The sequence below is a fragment of the Copidosoma floridanum genome, unplaced genomic scaffold (assembly GCF_036245765.1).
Source record: "Copidosoma floridanum isolate Cflo_tuat_1 unplaced genomic scaffold, Cflo_Japanese_pri ptg000014l, whole genome shotgun sequence".
Classification (NCBI taxonomy): Eukaryota; Metazoa; Arthropoda; class Insecta; order Hymenoptera; family Encyrtidae; genus Copidosoma; species Copidosoma floridanum.
In genome coordinates, this window is record NW_028321891.1 from 7,833,393 (window position 1) to 7,851,639 (window position 18,247).

An 18,247-nucleotide genomic window follows, 5' to 3' on the forward strand; every position below is an offset into this window, starting at 1 on the left:
GAAGGGTCGACTGTGTTGTGTATTTTCAGGTACGATTCGCAGTTGGAGTGCGTACGCGCAATTTATTCTTTAACAGGTTGGAGGGTGCGATATGTGCTGTACTTTTGCGGTCGAAGGTACACGTGATCGCTTTCCCCTTTTTTTTTCCATCCCTCGCCGAGGGTCACATGATACGCACACGCCACCCTTCGACTTGGACGATTTTTCTTCCCGACTGCTGCTGCTGCTGCTGCTCCTGATGCTGGTGTTTTTTCACTCTCCTCGGGGATCGATGTTTTCTTCTTGGGCTACGTACGTGTATATATAAACTGACTGTTTGGTGTGTATACATTCATGCGCTGATCTCGAGTATGACTGTCTATCTGGTCGGAGGGCGAGGGCTCGCGCGCGAGGGATGGGACTGTGCGTCCTCAAGATCCTCTGTTGTGCGGTAAGCGATTTATTTATGTGTAATTAATGTTTGTACGCGGTTTTCTCTTTTTTTTCTTTTTTTTTTGTGGGAGAAAAAAATCATTTGTCAAGTTTTTATCATAAATTTAAGCTTTTACAAGTATGGGTACTATTCATGAAACGATGTGCGTTGTTGTTAATCAACATCACTTCGTAGCTTTTTTTTTTTGTATTTTGGAAATTGTAATTAGTCCATCTCGTCAGATAATATTATTCCTTATTTGTACTTCAATATTTTTTGATTGCACGTTACAATTTTTATTTCTAATAAAAGAAACTTTGAAAATCTAGACTTGATTGATAAAAATTATCAAATTATGAATTCATAGTTACGAAAATAGAAGGCACACATTATTTAATACGTTTGCAAATTTTTATGTAAAATTTTATAGTTTTTAAAAATATTTAAGATACTTAAGCCATGTAAATGTAAAAAATGCAATTTATTGAGATGTAAAAAGTTTTTGGTCATTTGTGATTGCATTTTCTTCTAATTGCTCAACACCATTTTAATTTAAAAGTAATTAGTTGTATAGTTACCCGAAACTATTGCAGATCATGTTAAAAGTTTTTTTATTATAAAGTAAAAAATTAATGGACATTAGATTTTTTGGAACCAATAGTAGGTGCTATTATTTTCTTTTTCACTAAATAAAAATGCTGTGAAATATTTTTACAAGTTCAATTTGAAATATTTTTGAATAACATATTAAGTAGTAACTTGGCATATGGCAATCAAAAATTCTTTGGCGATAAAGGCAATAATCCACAACTTTTGAAAAAAAATGTTTTTTATTCACGCAGTTGTAATATAGTAGATAAATCTCAAAAAATCGAGTATTGCAAATTCCATATATTGAGGTGTTGAAAAAAAAATCTGTTTTGAAACGTTGCGAGAAAACATCACATGTTCATTTCATTTATCAAAATTTTTCTTATAACAACTAAAATTATAAGCCTTTTTCTTTTTTTTTTAACCCACACCAAGGCCTTTTTTTCGTATCATGCGAACAGTACACTATCACTGTTATCGTACCATCAAAACCAAGTGCCTGAACACACAAGGCGGAAAACAAAAAAATTCCTTTAAAAAAAGTTTTAGGGCACACTGTGTTTCCCCGGGAAAAAAATACTTTTTTTGTTTTCTCACCTCAAACCCTGCAGGCAATAAAGTTCGACAGTGCACGCATTCACGCCCATACCACCCACTCGTGGTTGCCCCGAAAATACATCGTCCGACGAGTCTTGGTCCCGTGTCCATCGACGATTTACAAGACAAATCTGGCTTAAAGCGGATACTCTCAGCCGCAACATATCCTTCTGCGGAACATGAAGCGATGTTTTTCTCGACTTGCGTTGAGGTGCTGTGATTTTTTTTTTTTTTTTTTCGCTGACGTAATTTTACGCGGCTGCGGCAGTAAAAAGGGAAATACTTACGGGCGGGATAAGGAAGTTCGGAGTACGAGATGGTCCTCGATAAGAAGGGGGTGAAGCGAGCCCGCGACTCTAAGGAACTGCGTCGTCCTCCCTCTTTTCCTCGGGAAAGGAAATTTCGTGTCGGAAATTCGCGACTCGTGAATGCTGGTACTATGTGGATGAGTGAGATATTTTCTGCCGAATAATCTGATTTTTTTCGTGATGCGTGAGCTGCGAGAATTTTATTGGAAGTAGTTTTGGGGTAACAAAAAAAAAGTCAGCTTTACGAGCTACCAGATATACAGCTGTGCTGCACGACACACGGCATTGCGGGGGATTAAGTAGTGGGAACTCGTTTTTGATGCAATCATTTTCTCAGGGGAGTATATACGGTTGCTCTGAAGTGATCGAGAGCGTAGTAATGGTAATGATTTATTTATTTGACAATGAGGTGTCTAACATTTTTTACCAGTACTGAAAATTTTATTTTTCTCATTACAATCGTGTTATACGTATTTTTAAAAATTTTATCAAACCATTAAACGCATTTTTGTTCTTAATTATTTTTCTTTAAAGATCTAATTTAATATTTTTTTTAGAAAAAATTCTATTAAGTGCAGTGTTCCGGAGGTAATTTAAAAATAATTCAGTACAAATAAGGCATTGAATTTTGAATTTAAAAAAACGACAATGCAAGGTATTTGAATAGATACTTTTTCTTAAGCCTGATAATAAGCTGAAATTTTTATGGCCGTAATTTTGATGACGCTTACCACCAAATATTTTTCAATTCAAAACATCCACGGAACACTTTCTTATGAAATAAAGTTTTTCTCATTAATCCTAAAACAGTTTTCAAGTAGTCTGTTTTTTGCTAACAGAAACTATGACGAGTTCAACGAAAAAGAGTACGCAAATGGAGATACAAATGAAAAATATCACAGAATGGACTTAAGTTCACGGAAAAGAGTAAGAGTGGCAGAGACGAAGCTCCTATACGACCAAATTGCGAGTGAAATTTGCAAATCAGAAAAGGACAATAGGGGTAAAGGGTATAGTTATTGACACCTTAAGGTAGTGATTGACCCCTGTATAATTTGTATATCTATATGTAAAGACTCCATTTAAAAATGCATGTGGCGGTCAATCACTATCGGGGGGTCAACAACTGTACCCTTTACCCCTATGGTGCACAGAATATAAGTTTCATGAAATATTGCGATGAGCTTTTTGCGTCGTAAAGGCTACTTTGTAAATTAAGAACTGCGGTGTATAATAATCCTTGTATACTATAACACATTTAAGAATAAGAGTGTGTCAACATAAAAGGGAGATATGTTGTGTATTACAATTTTTCGACATTGATCGAACTTTTTTGATGTTGGTTTTTAATTATTATATCTATAAGCAACCCTGGGTACAATTTAGTGACTCATTAAAATTTGTTGTAAAAACATTAATTTAGATTTTTGTAAAATTGTAATTTCAAATCTAATAATGCCCAAGTTATTCTAAGATCTGATACATTGTATTTTTGTGCGAATACACGTTACTTCGAACTATTTTAACTATTTAAAACTATTCTGAAATTACAATTATTTTGTACCATGTACTACGATTTTAATACATAAAAACAATTTTATCCAAGTATGTTGTTATGTGAATATGAAATATTACTCAAAGAACAGTATTTGTATTCCAGATATTTTAAAGGTGAGATATTATATATTTAGTATAGTAAAATATGTAAACATACGCGAAGAAGTTTTAATAGTTTCTTCATTTGTATATTTTTTAAATACCGTATTATTTCAAGAAACATGGTTTATTCATAAATTATACTAAATAAACAAATATATTAGTTGTACAAGAAGATTAATATATTTACAATATGTATGTGAACAAATTAAATTCAAATAGATTAATAATTATTGAGACACATTTTGTCTGCTTTTTGGAACAATTTTATACTTGAAAAAATTTTTCGTGTCATGACTTTTTAATAAGCTTACACTTAACTACAACACTTATAAACTATTGACTTCCATTATTTTTTAAATAATAATTAAAAATATCATTAATAGTTACATACAATGTATTCTAAAAGAAAAAATATTTAGAGGTACATAATGAGATAACGATATAAAAGTATTTTTTCACATGTACAATGATTATTTTAGAAATTTTTTCACAGAACTTCTAGTTTTTTGAAATTTTAACTTACATTTTTAATTTCTTATCGCAGAGTTTTTTATTCTCTAACAAAGGTCTTTCACAGATCTAAAGCGTCTTTTTTCAAAGTTCCAATAAGTCGTGAAAAAATCTAACATAAAAATTTTTTAATCGCTCGAACAATACGTACAGATAAGTTTAAAAGAAGTAAATATATAGATGTAAATGTACATACAAGTGATATTTATAGTTGATTAGGCATAAGATATTAGGACAATATTGTTTTTGTGAAAAAGCGAAATATACGTGTAAAAACCAGAGATGTAAATTTATCTCGTATTATTATAATTACGTTAAGTCATCTAAGAGTACTTATATATAGACTACGATAAGTATTCCTTCATAAAATGTGATTTTTCAATTATATTGTACGTGATTTGCTAGATTCACGGCTAATCAATCAAAAAAGCAGAAAAACAGTTTCAAACAATATTATAGGGACGATATTGGATTATTATTTAAAATTTATTTATTCTGACTTGCAATAAATTAACCGAGAATTTAGCCAACCACTGACTATGTGGATAATTTTTGAGCAGTACAACGTTTTCTCCACATCCCTTCACATGTACCATACAAAAATACGTAACTACTTATTCATGGCATTATATGAAATGTACGAAAATTCTATTCATTTATGTATACATGTACAACTTGTTACTGCTGTAAATTGTTACATAAATTTTGGGATCTCTACGAAAGGTATCCAATAAATAAAATGTGAATTTTAGAAATCATGATATTTCTTATAAAAATTAATAAATACAAGTGGTTAAAAGTATAAAAATAATATCTCCAAATCCGCTCATACGATTTCCTTATTCGTGTAGCAAGTTAAACAGTTAAAAGCAGTCAAAACCGTATTTTAATTATTTAAAAAACTTGTTTTTATCCAACATCAATTTTTTGAAATATCTAAAAAAATCGTCAATATCTGATACAAAAACTATTATAGAGTAAAAATCCCATTTGCAGCCAATCAGTAAAAAATTTTTGTCAATCATTACCTTTTTGCAAATGAAAATTTTTTATTTAAAAATCCCCGTGAATAAAGAAACAAAAGGTGAATCACGCGATTTACAAACTTATAGGTTAGCTTTCTCATCTGCGTCCTCCGTTGATCATCCATATAACGCAAAAGAGTAAAAAATATGACTAAGCCAAAAAAACCGTTACTTTGAGTAAACAAAAAGAAAAACTTACATTTTCCTAATTTCCCGGAAAAACGTAATTATTATACATCACACTGAAGGACCAAATTCCCTGAAAAGGCTACATCACGAGTATGTCTCGGAGCAGCAATGGTTACTCGCCAGGGACGTCTTTTGGAGGACTGTCGGCTGGCAATTATCGGCCTCCGGCTTACCACCAGCATCATCGGCCCAGCGTGTTTGTGCCACTTCTCGCCTCCAGTTCGCCCAGTCCTCGATACTTTGACACAGGTTAGCCCACTGGTATACATCCGTTTTGTATGCACTGCACCCGAGAGCACGTTTGCAATTACCATTTTTATTATAATACCGAGAACAGCATATAAATTACATGGGGATGGGATATTTTTTCCCTTACATATCTCCACACGACAGACGTGGAAATTGAAAAGTGTGCGCCTAATAGGGATTGTTTATGGTAGTTGGGGTTAAATTTATTTATAATAGATGTCATGCCACATGCGACGATATTTTTAGCTAGCAGTAACGTACCGAAATTGAAATACATTGAATATAATACGTGGGTTACGTTGATATTTCACTTTTACGTAATGTATGAAAAAATATGTTTTATAAATCAAACAAATGCTCTTCTCACGATTTTATCATCATAAAAGTACATGATAGGGGTGAAATAAATAAACAAAGTTTTTCTCAGCTTTTTTGATGGAAGAAACTTTTTTTCAAAATTTTTAATTTTGAGTTGCACTTAGTTTTGGTGTTGAATGTAATGGGTTTTGGAAAAAATTAATAACTAACTATTAAATACCTTCAGTATAGAGTCTTCAGTGAAACAAAAACATCAATGTAAAATAAACCAAGAGAAACTGTTTTTTGAAGACAATAAAAATCTCTACTGATAATTTAAAACATATTTACCAGGTAAGTTTTTATAATCAATCTACTTGAAAGTTTATTACTCAACGTGGGTTTTTATAGCTACGAAGTGAATATATCTTTTATAAAAAGATATTCACCAAAACGCAAAGAAAAAGATTCTAATATTTAGGCTTATCTCCTGTAATCAATGGACGTAAAAATAAAAAAAAAACTCGATATCATTAGGTGCAATATTCCAATATTATGTAAAAATCTAGTATAGGTGTAAAAAGCTTCAGGTAGCTGGAACTAGATGATAAACTTACAAGTTTGATAGAAAGCATGAAATTAATATTCTACATTATCACGGTAGCCCGTTTTTCTTCTATCATTTGTTTTTGTGCCAACGTTTGAGGAACGTATACAAATAACGAATAAAAAACTCTGCCAACGAAGTGCTTGGGGAAAAAAAAATTATTAAAAGTCAGAGCTGCGATTTTCACGATGGAAAGTATTGATGAAAAATCTTTCCAGGGACGTCGAGAAAATATACACACCTAATTACAGCTACGTCAAGTCAGAACAAGAAAATCTTCAAAAGCACATTAATAACTAGACTTCCAACGACTGGATGATGATGTCTACGTCTACATGGAAAAAGGAAATGCAAGATGCTCGTGTATCGAGAGTTCCAAGCATGAATTAAAAATCCCATCACGTTTCTCATCGCTCGATACCCACCTGCACACTTCCTTGATATGCAAACGTGCTCTCAATAAATGTCCCTTCACAGGATACAACTTACATTTAAAGTATCGCGCGATAACAGAAACCCCACAAGTGTCATATGTTTTTTTTCTTTTTTTTTTTTTCTTGATTTTGATCATATTACTTGTGCCCGTGGTAATGCAGAGGAAAATAATTGTAGACAGCCGTTCGTCCTGCTGGCCGAGCGCCCGAACCAGTTCGAGCGTGGGCGAGGAGTCGCTGCAATCTCATCAGAGTAAGCTCTCCTTTCTTTCGTTTTACTTTGTTTCTCATTAAATGTCGCGCGTTTGGGAAAAAATAACCCGTCGATCGAAGCGGAATGACTGTATGGGCGGGATTTTTCCTTCTGATAAAAGTGGAGCCGTTAAACGGAAGATGCTGGGAATGTTAGGTTCATCCAGACTCGATTCCTTTTTTATTATCAGCGATTTATTCGAAAAAGATGGACGGAAAGTTTTCCAGGTTCATCATAATTTCTAACGACGTGTAAGTTCATGTCAGACTTGTGCAATGTTTTTTCAAATATTTTTAGTTGCAAAGGTGTCTTGAAAACACAATTTGTTATTTACACTAGAAATTTTTTACTACTAGTTGCAATACAGTGAGTAAATACGTAGTGTTTTATATATTTTTTTTTTCAAGTTGCTTGCACTTTAAAAAAAAAATCTGTTTTCAATCTATTGTGTTTTAAGTGATAATAAAAATAAAATTTTAACATACAAATACCGTATTGCCATTTTGAAAAAAAGGAAATTATTACGATGTGTTTATAAATGTATGAAATAATTTCTTTAAATCATATTAATCGTTATCAATCATAAAATCAGTAATCGTTACTTATTTTATTTATTCACACTTTTTCTTTATTTTACTTGGTCTGAGCTACAAATTCCAGGGATCCAAGTAACAGTAAGATTTTTTTTAATTTACATACGCTAAAATCGGGTATGGTTATAATATCACGTGGAGATAATGAATTTCGCTTGCACGTGTACCCACATTTATTCGAACGCACGTATAAGCTTTAAAGTTTCTCGTACAGGTTTTCTCGCAGTACTCATGAGATTTGTCGAGATAGAAATTACAAGTTTTCAACAAATATTTAGTTTTTAAAAGAAATAGAGTGAAAACCAAATATTATTAAAAGTTCGTGATTTTAGTTTACAGTCATTATGTTACTTTAATAGAGGTAACGAAAGCCCGTATGGATGTTACTGCGTCAAAGATAAAATAAATACGTTTGGAGAGTAAACATTAAACACGGTTATCCAGTTTTTACTTCTCTTGCATCCTACAAAAATGTGTAAATAAATAGAGTCTTCAATCGAATAAGAAATTTTGCATTTGGTCCTCAAAATTTTTTCTTCTTGCGCGTATTCCTGGAATTTAAGAATTACATTTTGGTAATTCATACTGGCTTTTAAACTTTTTTGTAACAAAGCAACAAAGATCAGTCTAGTTGTGGGCTGTTAAACAAAAATCCCTAATGTTAGATAAATATAAGGTTACATTAATAAATTTAAAAATTCTTTCGTTTTTTTTTTTTGCGTTTAAGAATTTGGTTATGGTAGTAATTGTAAAAAATCAGTTTTTTAAATGGTTTTAATTGTTGACAAAATGATTTGCAGGAAAACCCGAGTCAACTTGCCCTACATGCAAAAATCAAGTGAAAACGCCTTATTACACGATGTACTTGGAAGGAAAAATTACGACGATGCAAGAGAAGCATGATAAAGTTGTCTCAGAAAACGTGGATTTAAATAATCAGTAAGATTACTTGCTTATTTTTTATTTCATATCCACGTGCTTTTCATTACATCAGTTAGCAAATAATTTCCCAAAATATTCAGAAATTTTTTCTATACTTAAAAAACTGAGGTCATACTGCTATGATTCAAATTAAATAAACAAAAATTGAAATAAATATTAATAGTCTTCCAGAAATTTGACTAATAATCAGTATTAATTAAATATTAAGTAGAGTTTTTTATTTTTAATTAACAAATCAAAGATTTGTTTGCACTACGATTTATTTGCAAAAATTATTTTACTTTACTGTATTTTCTTAAAGTTTTATTTTATATAATTATTAAACCTTGAAAAACGTATTTGTCTACGCAAATGTTAAACCATACAAACAAACAAAAATGCTCATGATTCATTTTTGGATGATCAAAAGTACCATCGAGTAAAAATCGAAAACTGATTCCTTGCATGATGCTGGAGACACCAAACCGCCATAAAAACCATTAATTTATCCTTACTCAGGCTCTCCAAGTTGACAAACCAAAATCACGAGCTCGAGGAGAAGGTGGTCGCACTCGAAGAGGCCCTTGTGGAGAATCGCAAATCGCCCGCGCCAGTGGACTGCCAAACGGTAAGCGTTGATTTTCGGCTCCCGCGCTCGATTTGCTTTCATATTCTGCTACCAACTCGCCTTAATATCGGGAAAAGTTTGCGAAAATTCCCTGCAGTTCGAAAAGTTGGGCGACCGCCTTTTTTTTAAAGTTGGTTCGAGCGTTTGGTAAGTGCTTATAGCTTCAGTACGTATGGGGAGAAGGAAGGAAAGATCGGAAACGGAGAAGTTGGGGAGCTGCTTTGATGCGGAAACTTTTTTGTTATTCTCTACGATTTTCTCGGAATGAAAAAAATGTAAGATCCTTTTAAAATCTTGCAGGTAATAGGAGAATTTTTTTGTTTGCAGTAAATTTAAGGGTTAAATTTGGGGGATATAGGCACGTCGAAAATTAATGAAGATTCACTACAGGTATAGACGTTTTTTTAAATTGAGTTTTTCTGTACCCTCGGTAGTGGTTACTTTGATTTATCATGATTAAATAAAGTATCCCAAATGAATTTAACTAATACAAAAAATGACCTTATTATATTTTTGGCTTGGCACATGGTATTCAACTAAAAAAAAATTTTTATACTTGCAGTTCGTTTTTTATAGCTTTTATAGTAAGTAATGCCTTATAAATGGATTTTTACAGCTACAGAAAATAAATCAAAGCTCAAGTTGTTTATTTTTCCGAAAAAATAATCAGTGCTAATTATACCGAAATGATTATTGTAGCTCAACGATCCATGACACGTAAAACATGTGGATGAAAACTAGACTCGTAAATTAACTATGAAACCTGAAAAATCACCTCCCAAAATAAGATCGCCCAGAAAAACTAAGTCCCAGTGAGCTCGTGACTGCATTAATAATTTCCCCCCTCGGCTTGCAGTTTTCCCATACTTACTTGGCGCTCGATGTAATATATATTCCGCGCAGCTGCACCGCGGGATCAACACGTCCAAGACGCTGCTGCACCAGTCGCTCGATGATGCCTCGACTTGGACGGAAAATCTACAGAAATACGACTGCGCCGCGCAAACGAGCCTCACGGAGTCGACAGCCAATCTTCCAAAGTGTAACAGAGACGACGACGACGGCGACGCTACTGATGTGCAACAGGAGGAGCTCGTGTCCATCAGCAAGTGCGTTTCTCTCCCTACGCAGTTATTTGAACCTAGTTAGTCTCTGTCTCTCTTTTTTTTTTGTCTGTGAAATTCATAGAGGCGGTGTATTTTTGGGGAGGACAGATCGACTGTGAGGATTCACGTACAGGTCGTGGTGCTAAATGGGTTGAATGGAAGACGAGTCAATTAATTTAAAACGAATTTTAGGCATGGTTGTGGTTGTTTTTAAGGTTTTCTTGGAACATTGGACACTTATCGGCCCTTGACCTTTGTAATTATTTATCAAATAATATCTGTAAGACAAATAATCTCATTGATTTAATCATTATTATAAATTTATTAAAAAATGGTGACGAATAAAATATAATAGCAATAATTATTAAATGCCATACTTGAGACTGCGATGATATTAATTGTATGCTTCATGCAAATATTTTCAATTGTTATGATTGGTTATTATTTTTTTTTAATTTTCCTTTATTTTTAGCAAATGTTTTTAACAATCGAAGTAATATTATTCACTTTGACTTTCCATTAACTACAAAAAACTTTGTATTCGCACATTATTGCTTTTTTGTCCGGAAATCAGAGACTATTTGAATTACTTCAAAATCGAAATTTTCCCATAATGTACTGAAATTAAAACAAATATATACTTCAAGACTATTTCTATTGAAATTATTCCTTTGAAAGCACCAAAAATAAAGATGGCATTGTTTTTTGAATCTCAAAATTAAGATACAATTATTATTAATTATTATTTACCATGCCAAGCATTGCTTTGATATTGTACGAATAATCTCTAAAAAAAAAAGTATATTCAAAGCTTCTTTAAACCTTTACGTCTATCATCAATCAAAATCCATGTAATGAGTCTCATATTCTAGACCTTTATTTTTTAAAATCAGATAAATTTTTGGATAAAGTTTAATAATAATTGGACCATGAAGAAAAAAATAAAGGTATCTCATATGTTAGAAAAAGAAATTTTATTAAATTTTCTAGTTAGACAATAGACATTTCTTTTTGTGAATATTAGCTATTTCCTGAAACGATTAGCAACAAGATTGATAAATTAAATCTATAAAATTGTAATTCCATAAGGGTATTATTTATACCAGAACGAATAAAAGTTACAACAAACAGATATAGCTTCTCACACATTTAGCATTTTAAATATCTAAATAAATGAATTTTTGGATTACAATCCAAACAGCAAAGTAAAATGAATGGATGAATCAAATATTTCAACATCTAATAATAAGAACAAATATAGTATTACCAATATAAAAAAAATAATTTTTTTTTGTAAACATTTTAAGGTACCTTTACTTGGTATATATTAAAAAAATCTTATAAAATAAATTAATAAATTAAAAATTTAGTGCCTTTTCAAATACACGAGACTTCTTGAATGACTTTGATAACTTTGTTACGTTGAAAACAGCGTTTAAAAATATGTGCGCATTTAATTGCTACACACCACTATGTACACCAAAAAGAAACCCAAGCAATCCCAGAGACACCTTGCTTCCACCCAATACTTAGCCAAATCTCACTTTCGTGCGAAATCGTGGATACAATCGTGCATGTTTATAGATCCGAATTGGAGAGCCTCGAGGCGGACATGAGAGCCCTGCGGGATGCCGTGCAGGCGAAAGAGGAGCTGTGGAATCAGACAGCGGGCCGCGAGCAAAATTACAGGGAGCACTTGGCCCGGCTCTACGTCGAATTGATCAACGCCCGCCAGCTGGCTGACAGCCGTTACAGCGAGATGCAGATCTTCGAGCAAAAATTAAAGGTAAACTCTTATTACGCTATGCGTGTAAATGGCGATGATGGTTGATACTATTGAGATCGATTGGTGTTACTTGTTTTATAGTACTTTTTTAACTTTTTAATACTTAAAAACAGACATTTTTTTCAATTGATTTCTTTGCAAGTCACAAATTATGTAGGATAAAGTACGATGCACACGGTTTTTTGTTGACCATTTCATTTCCTTACAACTTAAATTTAGTACCAGTAATAATGCTTGCAAAGGAAAATTAAAATTAAAAAGATTCTGGTTTTTTTAGAATACTGATGTAACATGTGAATTGAACGACTAAATATTAAATAAATAAAAAAACCAACAACAAAGTATAGAAAATGATTATTCTTAAACAACTAGAAATCTTAAAACAAGTCTATTACCGTAATTTTATTAAAAAATGTATCAAACATTTACAAGGGTATGGCTCACTTATTTTTACTTATTCAGCTGACATCTAGAGTATGTTACTTTTATAGAAAACTTTACTATTATTAAATATTTTATGATGCAAAAATATTCATATCAATACGATTAATAAATTATTTTAACAGTAGTATAATAAAGAAGAAATATTATTTTTCAACAATAAACAAAACAAACACAATTTATTATCGTACTGCAGGAAGGAAAAGAAGAATTGAAAATGACGCTCAAAGAACTGACTTTGATTAAAAGAGAATTCTTAAAACTGCAAAAGATACAAAGGTAATTAAAATCGTACTTAGTAATTAGGTAAGGATACAAGCGTTAATACTATTTTTTTCTCCGCTGGAAACGTACTCTTGCATCAGAAAAATGAATGTCTCTAAAACAAACAAATTGACACTTAATTTTCATTATTAATACTGAAGTGTAGAGTAGAAGATTTTAAGCCAAAGTATTTTTATAATGCTTCTTATTTGCAATAGATGATGCTTTTTTCAAAGTGAAATTCTAATTTTTCAACTAATTATTTTTTTATTAATTAATTAATTAAATAATTAATTTATAGTTCATTTAATTTTGATTTTGAAAAAACAACCTACAATTTCAAATAATTATTAGTACTAATTTTTCAAAGAAATATATTTAAAATTTTGCTACAAAATACTCTTTCAAACCCACAGACTTTCCGGAGAAATCAGTCACCAGAATTTATCCACTGCAAGTGTTCTTAATTATTTTGACATCAACGAAAAACAGCGATCAAGACCATCGAATAGCCAGCCATCAAGTCCATTATCAAAACATGGACTTAAAGTGTCATCTGCAAGAGATGGTAAAGCAGCTCAAAAATACTCGCCAAAAAATTCTAGAATTTTTTTGCCATAAAGTGAAGGACCAGCATTTAAGTAGATGGACAAAATTTAAATATGTCTCAATAATAACAATCAAAAACGTATTTTTTTGTTAAACGTGATAGTTCTGAGAAAGATTTTTATATTTGAGAGTGAAAAAACTTTAACTTAAGAAAAAAGAACTGAAACTAAATTGCTGTATGATATATTGCTATAAGTCGTGCTAAATTTTAAATCTTTTCAAACAGAAAAGTGTTTTTGTCTCTATAATTAGTCGTATTCTCTTTAGTATAATATTTTCTCGCTGTAAGACAGTTAAAGAAAAATTATAAAGTCATAATATTTTGTTAGTGTGATTATTTAAATACATTTGATGTTTATTGTGAATTTAATTAATTACTTTGCTCAGTTCCAAATACATTGTTGTCAAAATTTAATAAGGATGATCGTGAACTTGAAATAAAGTATCATACTTTGTGTTATTAAAACAGTGCACTGTAACTTTAACTAAAAGCCACCAAAAGGTATGTTGCGTATTCATTTAATTTCAAAATCTTTCTAGCTAACAACAAAGCTCTTAAAATGCAGTTTCAAAGATTTTGTTTAAGCGTAGCAAATGTATACCACTGTTAATGTTTATTCGAATGAATGTTAGGTATTAATGCATTATTAAATTTATTCAACAAATTTTGTAAAGTGAGAAAGTTTAGCTAAGCAGTATAGCAAACTGCTTACTTACAATGTTAATTAAAATTGTATTGTTGTTGGCTTATTATTTTTATTTAAAACATAAAATAATTAAAAGAAATTTTCAGTCGACAGAAATTGCGTATCTAAAAATGATTAATGTACAGTTAATCAGCACAAATCTTCTTCACATTTCTATTTTCCATTTTTTAAATTCTTACTATTCATTGAATTTTATTTCATTTTTTATTCATTTGCGGGGTTCATAACACTTCCAATAGCAACAAACAATTCAGAAGCCTCTTACAATTTATTGGGTAATTTATGATAGACATATTTTTGCATTGATGAGGTCAAAAAATTCATAAATAGTTGGTTAATTTTTTCGTATAGTTGATTAAAATTTCTTTTAAATTATAGGGTATTACTTTTGAATAAGAAATTGAAGAGTAAAAAGGTAAAAATTGGGAAATAGAGTACTCATGGTATAAAAATTGACATTGTCTGGAATTCCAACAATAAGCAAGAAAATGCAAGAATATACACTTTTTAAATGTCTCACATTAGTCAGAAAATTATGATTTATTCAAAATATTATAACATTCAGAGAAATATTTTAATAAATAATGATATTAACACTGTAGCCCACATTACGTACTTGTATAAAATAAATATAAAACAGCATCACAAAAGGATTTAAATGATTTACGAAATTCTTAAAATTACATTCACTTATTTAACCATAGTGGATGATAATCTTCGACTGTTAAAAATGAATGATGTTAACTATCTGTGATTCAAGTTGTAGGTTTATTTACTGCACAAGTCTATCTTCTAGCTATTTTTAGTTTAATATGTTGCATAATATTATTAGTTCAATTTTATCATGTTCTCCATTAATTGAACTCTTGGATATCTTTTCTTTTAGACAGCAAAAATTATGTATGAAGCAAATAATAAATACCCTCCAAGTAGCAAAAATAGCATGAAGTGCGTGTTTCCATAGAACGTGGAAGTTTTCATGCGATAATGGCCGATGAAACTGCTTTTTTTTCTATAAATTCATTTTGGTTTTCTCGTTTTTTCCATTATATCTGTATTTGCTAGTTTGCTTTTTCAGGTGTCCCATAAAAGCTTCAAGTAAAAAATATATTTTTTTACTAATTTTTTTTTCAAGAAACATTTATAATTTCTTGATTTGTTCTACATTATCATAATTTTTTCCACATTCAGAACTGTCAAATCTTACAAGATAAAAATCCAGTAATTATTGACAATTAATTCAATTTACCAATTAATGAGTCACGTCTTGATCATAATTTAAAACCACTTGATTTTTCAATGAAACATTTATAATTGAAATATAATCTTTACTGAAAAGATATTATAACTGTCAATACGTAATAATAGCGAATAAAATTAAATTTATATTAGCTGAAGTGACAGTTAATTACGAATACAATGTAATTCTTAATGAAAACAAGATCCATTAAATAATCAATTAAATTTTGAATCAAAGCACCAATTGTTGATTAAATTTAATCTAATTAAATGTAATAATTAATTTGAAACTATATTAATTATTAACACAACTTGTCCATTAATTACTATAGTATACCAATAAATTAAAGTGACAATTAAAATTAGTTTTTGGTTGAAATACAAACGATTTAAAGATTAAATTCAGTTCTAAATCTAACACAAATTAAGATTCAATTGAATGATTTAAAACCTTGGGATCGAGTCGATGTGACCTCCTGCGAGGTCACTGTTTTGATGATAAACTGATAAAAAACAAGCATGGTACTAGCTTGTGATACCCGAGTGCAACTTTGTTGGGAATTTATTTCTTCTGCCGAACACAACGATAAGAGACCTCTACAGAAGCTAGAGATAAAAGAGATAGAACATGTGTGCGTAGGGTCACCTGACCCTTAGCGCATCTCATTTACACTACACAAGCATATTTACATTTGCATTATGCCTCCCCGCCCCTCGTATCTATTAATTTTCCCTGTTACATATATGGGATGGGCGCCACTCTCCCGCAAGCATCGGGCATTGCCTTGTTTCCACCAAAAGCACAAATTGACTGTCTTATTCCCCCTTCTCTTGTGCTTTTTTTCTCATCTGTGTGTATTCAATTCGTCACGATACTGTCGCATCAGTGTGTCGCGTCGAGCTTTTTTTCATACTTGTAGTATGGATATACGCGTGTAATCGTACCAGTGATCGACATCATTGGTCCAATCATACATTTTCTCGGAGGCACGTTAGCCGGTAGTAACAGCTGCTTATCTTTCGTACGACACTTTGAAAGACATGTCAGCTTCTGCCTAATCTGACTCTTGGCTGTTTCTGTGAGTTTAAGCGAGAAATGCAGTGCATTTGAGAGAGAAACACTTGGATAGTTTTCAGTGCTTTTAGGCACGACTGCTCTTTGTTTTTATCACTACCTCATAGTTTTTGATGTAGAAAATTTAATAATAGGAAAAAGTTTTACCAACCTTAGGATGTAATTTTCCGTATATACCTTTTTATGCCGGTAGTTGAAGTCTATATAGTCGAAAAAAATTGTGGAAAAAAATCAAAAATTTTTTTTGGATTAAAAATAATGGTTTTTATATTATAATACTAAAAGAAAAGCTTTTAAAATAAAATTTAAGAATTAGAATTATGGAAGATCAAGTCTTATACATTTATTAAAAAAAAAAGGGTTTGATCGTAAAAAATTAACATAATATACATATTATGTATTATTTATTTGCTACAATCATCTTTTTAATGTTAACATTAAAGAACGGAGTATAAATATTTAAAAATAAGTATTCTCTATAACATCAGTAGTTAATAATAATTAAAAAACTGTTTCTTCGTTCATTTACAGTACTTAGTTAATTTGATAAATTTATAAAATAACGTAAACGAATACATAGAAGAAAATTATGATTCTAATTTGTGTACGATATTTTTAAAATAAAAAACTTGGAAAGCAGTAACTTAAGTTCGAAACACTTTAAAAAAAAATTTTTTTTTATTACATGTAGAAAATAGTTCACCTGCAGCTGTTAGTACATAAGCACATACACAACTGTTAGTCTTGTTAAATTTTTCATGAAATCTTATGCTTGGATTTTTCTGTCCAATACATTATTGTTGAAGTAATATGATTACTTCAGATTTTATTTATAATTATGACCAAAAATTTTATTACTATGATATGAGGGCCTGACTCCTCCTTAATTTTTATCGAACTTTTAAGTCACCTTCGTCTTTTCAATGATATTTTATTTTCAGCTACTAGTGGGACGATTGGTCTGTACTTATCTTATGTTTTCGTGTCCAGATATATCTTGCATTGACTCATCATTTCAATGTGTAATGAGACGTAATTTTAAATTTTCAAAGTAAACAAATAAAAAGAAGTGCTGAGATTCTAAAGGTCAAGTATTCGATTCTCATAAGAATGTTTGAGAATTTTTTTATCGTCTAAAGTACCAAGTACTTTAATGGATCAATAGCCCATCTACTTCGTCGTGTTTAAGGTAAAATATAAATACGAGTGTAACAAAGTATTTAAATGATTAATTGGTCAATATTTGGTCATTCTACAATACACGATTTTACTTATTTATTTAATTTAATAGTAAATTATTTATATAAATTTAAAAACTGGTTAATTTAAAATTTTTTTTTAATTTTATGTGAGCACGTGTGACATAAAGTATACTAAGAAATTCGGCACCAATAGAATAACAAAATTTACCTGTTGAAAATGATAACGTGTTTTTTTATAAAAATTGAATGAAAGAATAATAATGCACATTCAACTGAAATATTAATAGAATTAATCGTCGGATAAGCAAAATGCAAATACACCCGATATAAAACCAACTCGAGAAGTTCCCACCAGCCCCTCATCGGAAGTCAAACGCTCACCAGAGATATACTTGCACTCTTTGAAAGATGCAAAACTTTCCCTTCGTCATCCGCAATCAAGCCAGTAGAAAACTTCACCGCATCTACGTAAACACATATCATCTTACTCAAAGAAGTGAAAAAAAATCTGCACCACTACTATCTTTCACTCCGTCTATTTTCTG